Genomic DNA, 7715 nt, shown 5'->3' on the forward strand with positions numbered 1-7715 from the left:
ACGAACGAAATATTCGTTTGGATACATGAAAAAATCATAAAAAAATCTTTGCTTGTAACGCAACGATCTCAACGCAAATTCAGCATCGCAGAAGCGTGCCCCGAATACATTAAGCCGAGAAAAGCTCTTAATCTTAAACACTCTTTCTCCCAGTCGAGATATCAAATCTTATTAATAATCATACCATGCACCGCCATCACGGACCTGATGCTATAACCTGGTTAGTCGCGACGGAAGATTAATCAATACCAGCAGTTACGGCTAATATCTAGAAATCCATAAATTTCAAATGACATCGGATGATCAGTGAACGGCAAACGACAGCATCCTTTAGACTTACATTTCACTGGCTAATGGGCAAATATGAGTAGGAATCGCTTAAAATATCTTCTATTATGTTTTAACGATATTAATTTGAGTTATTTATTTCATTACGAAGGGGGAATGAAAAAATAATGAAATAATATTATTCTATTATGTTGTCTATACATATAGATAGACATCAGTCAGTATTCCCGCGGAGGAATTATTAAACTTATTAGTGTCTAAGTAACGGGGAATTGCCATCATTTTACGGCCTAATTTATATGTTTTTGTTGAGTATATACATTGATGGGTCGCAAATACAAAGGTATTTGTTTGCTCTCTTCTCATTAGGGCAGGAATGCTAACTAATTTGTATTTAATCCTGTTAGTGTTCTCCGCCAGGTGTTGGAAACTGGGTGATTGATATTTGCCAAGTCCGGTTATCGGAAAGACGCTAAACTGATACAAAATAGTGACGTGGCATTGTTTGTGGATAGCAGATAGTTATTTTAATTCTATTTTTTATGTTTAGAAATCGTGTATTATAAACAATAAGCTTATTGCTGATCCTGTGAAAAAATGGAATTTGATATGACCTTAATGGTGCTTGTTTTGCGGGTCGTCGCAGTTCAAAGATTTATAAGATTAAAAGGTTAATTAGAAAGTAGGAAAATAAACACCTTCAATTCATAACATGCACACATATATAATAGTTATATTTTGAAAATGCTCTTTAAATTCAAAAGTTGGTGTTATTTTCCTTATTAATTGAATTTAAAAAAAATCTATCACTTAAACACCGCAAAATCATCTATTTCACAAAAATAATAATATGCTGACTAAGCTGATATTGCTTGTGCAACAGGCCCATCTCTCAAAAGATGTGAAGGTCACTCACATAACAACCTCCTCAACACAGGCGATTCAGATTTTTAACATGGAATATTTCTATGTGGCGAGATGGAGCGTAGCCCGCGTGGTCGCTGGACACTCGGGATGTCCTAAATTATATCGTGTAAAAATAAAAGGTACGCTCCTTTCAGAGACAAATATCATGTTTTGAAGCATGGACGGGAAAAATAGCCGTCTCCGACAAACATGCCAATCCTCCCACCCCGCGAATATAGATGGTCGGTCCCTTAAAAATGTTTACCAATGAATTCAAAATTAAAATATGATGTAGCGATACAATGTAAAACGGCAAAGATTATCTCGATTATCCTTTGAAACAGATTCCATATTCCATAAAAGGCAATATAACGGTGAAATTGATATGAATGGATCAGTGATGACATCAAAATGTGTAAACATGTCCCGCTCTGCCGGTAGCACATGCCACTCACACAATTCACTCACAAGTCACTCCGTAGTTTAAACGTATTTTAGGGGGCACGGGTGGCCCAGTTGTCTAAGGGCGCCGCGATTCGCCGTGAAGAGTTGCGTCCCTTGGGCACGCCAGAAACCTATGTTTGGGGGTTCGAATCCCGATGCGCCCCGATTATGTTGCTAGGTTTGTCAGCACCACACCCGTGCTCGTGGGTAAACGTCTGAGACCTGCATCACTTGGGGCTCTCCTCCCACATTAAACTGACACGACGTGATATAACTGGAATAATGTTAAAAGCGGCGTTTAACCAACTCACTCACTCACTAAACGTATTTTATTTAACTTAACTTGAAAGGGGTTTGGTAAACTGGCTATATATATACCGATCCCTGTTACATAATTACATTAGTGTAGACGTCAAAGCTTTAAGGACAAAAAACAATACAAATTATATGGTAAGAAGACCACCCATGTCATTAGGTCACTTTTTGGATCGGAAGTTAAGAAACACATAGGTCATATTGTAGAGATGCAATCATCACTTCACTTAAAATTGACAACCCATGAGACATAAACCTGACTACCACGTGATGTTGATGTCTCTGTGAATATGAAATATGCGCAACACTATCAACGTCATCGACTGGAGCCCACCGCCATCATACTGACACACTGACATGACACTGTACTTCACCTTCACACCCAGAACCCCGGGAACAGGAATATCAAATGTTTCCTTCAAAGATTAATCGGTGTCATCTTAACCATTTTTTATGTCACTGACTGATTAGATCATCCCACTGTTCGTCCACAGGCAAACTTGAGTATATGACTGTGGATGCAGATTTTGGCAGAGTGTATGACTAATGGATGACTGATCGGCTTGATGACATTTAAATATGCCTCGCATATTCATCACTGACGATTTTTAAAAGGTTTTCTTAACATTAATTGTGTTTTAATAAATAGGACCTATCCAGCTGTACACTGCCTTTGCGCTTAACGGTAAAACATGGTCTTTGTAGATACTAATATATAGATATATGTTTTAATAGACAGAAACAAATTATATAAGGTCTACGTTATGATGTATTTATCAAAGGACTGACATTTTATTTTATAATCTCTCTACTGCCGGAATATATTTGAAAACAATATGTCGTAAAACGTAGAATGTTTTCTGGGGCCGACTGCATATTGACCTGGAACTCTACACATGACGGGTGCTGTCTGTCGGGCAGGATATGCTTACCCGTTTCGCGAACACCTGGAGTCGTCACTGTAACACAACAGGTTCCTGAATTTGTTGCTTTTATTTCAATTGGACTTGGCATCTTCGATTATCCAGGGTAGTATATATCCATTATGTTATGGTAAATACCCTTGCCACGTTCGCTTACCCGTCAAGATTTCCGTCTGTGTTATTAGGGAGTTCGCACAGATTTTCTCTCGCTCACGAGTATAATTTGATTGGAATGCTATTTTTAGTGTGGAATCGGACTAAGAAAAATATTGTGGCTAATGCGTCCCGAGTATTTATTGAATGGAGACGTAATACACTGCTTTATCAAGGGCATTTGTTATTCATAAGTTGAGTTATATTCCAGCTTTATGACGGCGGTCTGTAAATAATCGAGTCTGGACCAGACAACCCAGTGATTGACATCATGAGCATAGATCCACGCAATTGGGATACGATGACATGCATCAACCAAGTCAGTGAGCCTGACCATCCGATCCCGTTCGTCGAGTCTTACGACAAGCATAGTCTCCTTTTACAGCAATAATGGGTTGCTGAAGACCTGTTCTACCCCGGATCTTCACGGGTGGAGTCATATGGGTCGTAGATTCATGTGATATTCAGTGAGTGAGTGAGTGAGTTGGGTTTAACGCCGCTTTTAACATTATTCCAGTTATATCACGGCGGGAGTGGGAGGAAAGCACGAAGTGATGCAGGCCTCGGACGTTTACCACTTCGGTGAAACCCACGAGCACGGGTATAGTGCTGACAAACCTAGAAACATAATCGGGGCGAACCGGGATTCGAACCCACAATCATAGGTTTCTGGCGTGCCCAAGGGACGCAACTCTTCACAGCGCCATTGCGGCGCCTTAGACGACTGGGCCACCCGTGCCCCCCTGTGATATTCAGTGTATGAGATGAGTGAAGCGCGCACTCCCCAAACTGCAACACATATGTCAAGGTACTTAACACATACTTGACATGTTCAGACCTAAACGTGTTCAATATTTTGTTTATCATCCAAAAGACGCGTTTGAAAGGCATAAACATGTTTTGATTTTAAGCACAAATATAAACATGTCAAGGCCTTTGAACGGCCTTTTATTATTGAACAAAGAACGTGTTTCGGCTTGTGTTTAGGATCTAAATACATATTGTACAATGTAGTGAGATGCATAATATTCGAGCACTGAAAGACGCTGGTGTATGTTCCGGTACAGGACGATCCGCGAGAACACTTATAAAATACAAAAAACAACAAAAAACATTGGCATTCTCATCCCCTTTCCTACTCTAGCATCCCATTCTCAACCTCTAGCATCCCATTGCCATCCCTTTTCAGCTTTAGCATCCCATTCTCATCCCTTTTTTAGCAATAAGTTTAAAAGACTCGGAGTTCATACAACGATGTTATGACTGTATCCCAACATTCCGGGCACTATTGTTAGCTTCGCATTTTTGTTATAGATGAATAATTAGTACTTTTGTGTCATTTTTTTTCAACATATTTGTTTTAAAGTATTGTCACGGGACACATAATGACACCTGTTCCAATAATTCATTATAATGATGTAAATATCAACTTTTTAAGTGTGTCGCTGACGATGTCAATGTACATATATATACATTGTGAAATACTGATACATGTGTCTCCTTGTATATATCTGTCATTGATGATATTCAAATTGTGGATATGCTATACATGTTTACATGTTTATATCTACCGTTAACACAATTATGATTCATTATTATACCGTTGTGATGCTATTTATGTATTATATATATACTATGTATCTTTACTCTGACAATGCTATGAGGGGCACGGGTGGCCCAGTCGTCTAAGGCGCCGCGATTCGCTGTACAGAAAACCTATGATTGTGGGTTCGAATCCCGGTCCGCCCTGATTATGTTTCTAGGTTTGTCAGCACCATACCCGTGGGTTTCACCGAAGTGGTAAACGTCTGAGACTCGCATCACTTGGGGCTTTCATCCCACATTAAGCTGACACGCCGTGATATAACTGGAATACTGTTAAAAGCGGCGTTAAACCCAACTCATTCACTCACTGACAATGTATTGTATATATTGGTATCCATTTTTTCTCCTCTAGTTATATTTTTACTCTGAAAGTGAAAATCATCACTGTCGTCCTGATAATGTCTCTTGGTTTGTCTGCACTCTGTCATCAGAGTGGTAAACGTGTAAGAGCTGCATCACTTCGATCTTTCCTCGCACATTAAACCGGTATTACTTAAATACTTTCATAGCGGCGTTTGGAGCGGTCGGGTAGCCTAGTGGTTAAAGTGTTCGCTCGTCACGCCGAAGACCCGGGCTCGATTCCCGACATGGGTCCAATGTGTGAAGCTCATTTCTGGTGTCCCCCGTCGTGATATTGCTGGAATGTTGCTAAAAGCGGCGTAAAACATACTCACTCACTCACTCACTCCCTTATATGTGAGTCAGTGTGGCGATGGCAAAGTATATATCTGTGACTATGTTTATTTGCCATTCTGATACAACTGGGGGGCACGGGTGGCCCAGTCGTCTAAGGCGCCGCAATGGCGCTGTGAAGAGTTGCGTCCCTTGGGCACGCCAGAAACCTATGATTGTGGGTTCGAATCCCGGTTCGCCCCGATTATGTTTCTAGGTTTGTCAGCACCATACCCGTGCTCGTGGGTTTCACCGAGGTGGTAAACGTCTGAGACCTGCATCACTTGGGGCTTTCCTCCTACATTAAGCTGACACGCCGTGATATGACTGGAATACCGTTAAAAGCGGCGTTAAACCCACTCACTCACTGATACAACTGTTCATAATACTAGTTAGTTCATATCTTTCCGTATCCTCCATGGACAAAAGTACAATGAATGTCTCCAGAATACTTACCCATTCCCGATCTACCCGCTCACATGCGTCAAATATTAATACAACCATTGCTTCTTCCAAGGCAGAGAAGAACAGTCTCAAATGACATACACCTCTTCATAAAGGCACCCCCAAGCGGACTGGACGAGGTGAGGTGAGGTGATGTGAGGTGAGGTGATGTGAGGTGAGGTGATGTGAGGTGAGGTGAGGTGAGGTGAGGTGAAATTTGGTTTAACGTCGCGTTCGAGATCATTGCACTTTTCTAGCGACGTACATGCACGTGTGTGTGTGGCTGCTTGTACTAGTTCGGACTGATGCCGATTTATTGTGCTAGCTCACTGAGATACCATGCCTCAGTTTAACATGAATACCCCACTCAGACACGGAATACTGACTCCGAGCCGACCAGCTCTTGTTTTAGACCCTTAATGCCGAGCGACAGACAGGGTAACAACAAGTACCATCTTTTAACGTCTTTTGGTATGACGCGGCCGCGGATTGAACCCAGAATCTTCCGCTCTCGGGCGGACGCTCTACCACTAGACCACGGAGGCGGTCGATTGGACAATGTGAACGTCGAGGCTGTTCATACCATAGCTATAAGAGCCGTTCTAGCTTCAAACACCTATGTGTAGTGTTAACATGTTAAAAATACAGTCGAAAAACTTCCTCCAGCAAATTTCAACAAGTAGCGGGTAATTATCACTCATGGTAGCTTATAAGTATTTCCTTCTGTTAAACGACTTCCAAAAACATACCTTCACAACAATACAAACGTTTTAATTACACAGCTTAAGTGTTCATAAGAGAGACATATGATAGGCTTGGCTCTTCGCGTTGATCATGGGAGGGGTTTGCCCTGAGGTGGGGTCCCACATTACAGCCATGGTGTTCTTAGCTGTAGATGTCACGTACGCCTTGTCACTTTTGTCACGTAAAAAGGTTTTGGAGGGCTTCCACCCCCTTACCCTATACACCTGTGTCAGAATGTGGTCAGATCGGAACAGAACGTGCTTGACCACGAGTTTACACGGCTTGATAATGCCGTTGGCTTTCCACATTCTGGTATTGTGGCTGGTTGTCTGGATGGACAAAGTGGCCTACTTTGCTTAACGTCATTTGTTGACGTTGATAAAGCGGATTAACACACATGTCTGTTGACCATACTCTACCGGGAACTTCTTTCTGTCACAATGCTCTATTTGGCAATAAGTGCCCCTTAAAACAAAGATGTCTGGTAATCTTATGATGGTTTCCAGTTTCCGGTGTGCTAATGCCAACAAAGGGTATAGATTTGTCCTTTCAGAAAAATATTATGCAAAAAGGTGGATTCTTTTGTTTGAACATGTATTTATTAATGTGTACACACATAATCCCCTCATCCATCAAAACACACGCGAACGCACGCACGCACAAAGAGGTACACACTTCTTCCATAGCTAGTCGACGTGCAAAGGGTTTCAATATCGATCGTTCATTTTCATATATTCATTTTTACAATTCCTGTTTCTTCCAATATCTATGTCAATCCTTCGTATTGGTATATACTCTGTCATATATTCAAATTGAAATGTGATTTTAAAATATAATATTCCAATATCGGCCTATTCCCTATATCCAGCTTTAATCGTGTCCAGGAGACGGGTAATTAATATGTTATATCTTTGAGTGCTAATGAATGTACGACTATCGTTCATTGTGAACGCATTCGTGACCAACTCGTGTTATTCCGGGACAAGCCGAATAGCGACTCGTGCCCCTCTCATGGCCATTTTTGCGACCGGGTTCCGTCTTAGCGCAAACGGGCAGACCTGAAACAATTGTCAACTCGTTGCGTAATGGTTCACATATATTTCTCCGTATATTATATATATTTCAGATGCAATTTAAAGCACAGCTGGACATGCGGAATTATGCAGTATGATTGAACACATGTAACTGTGCCTTGGTTATTTTTTTAGATGCAAGACATAT

This window comes from Haliotis cracherodii, unplaced genomic scaffold (genome assembly GCF_022045235.1).
Source record: "Haliotis cracherodii isolate W230 unplaced genomic scaffold, xgHalCrac1.p SCAF_5, whole genome shotgun sequence".
Classification (NCBI taxonomy): Eukaryota; Metazoa; Mollusca; class Gastropoda; order Lepetellida; family Haliotidae; genus Haliotis; species Haliotis cracherodii.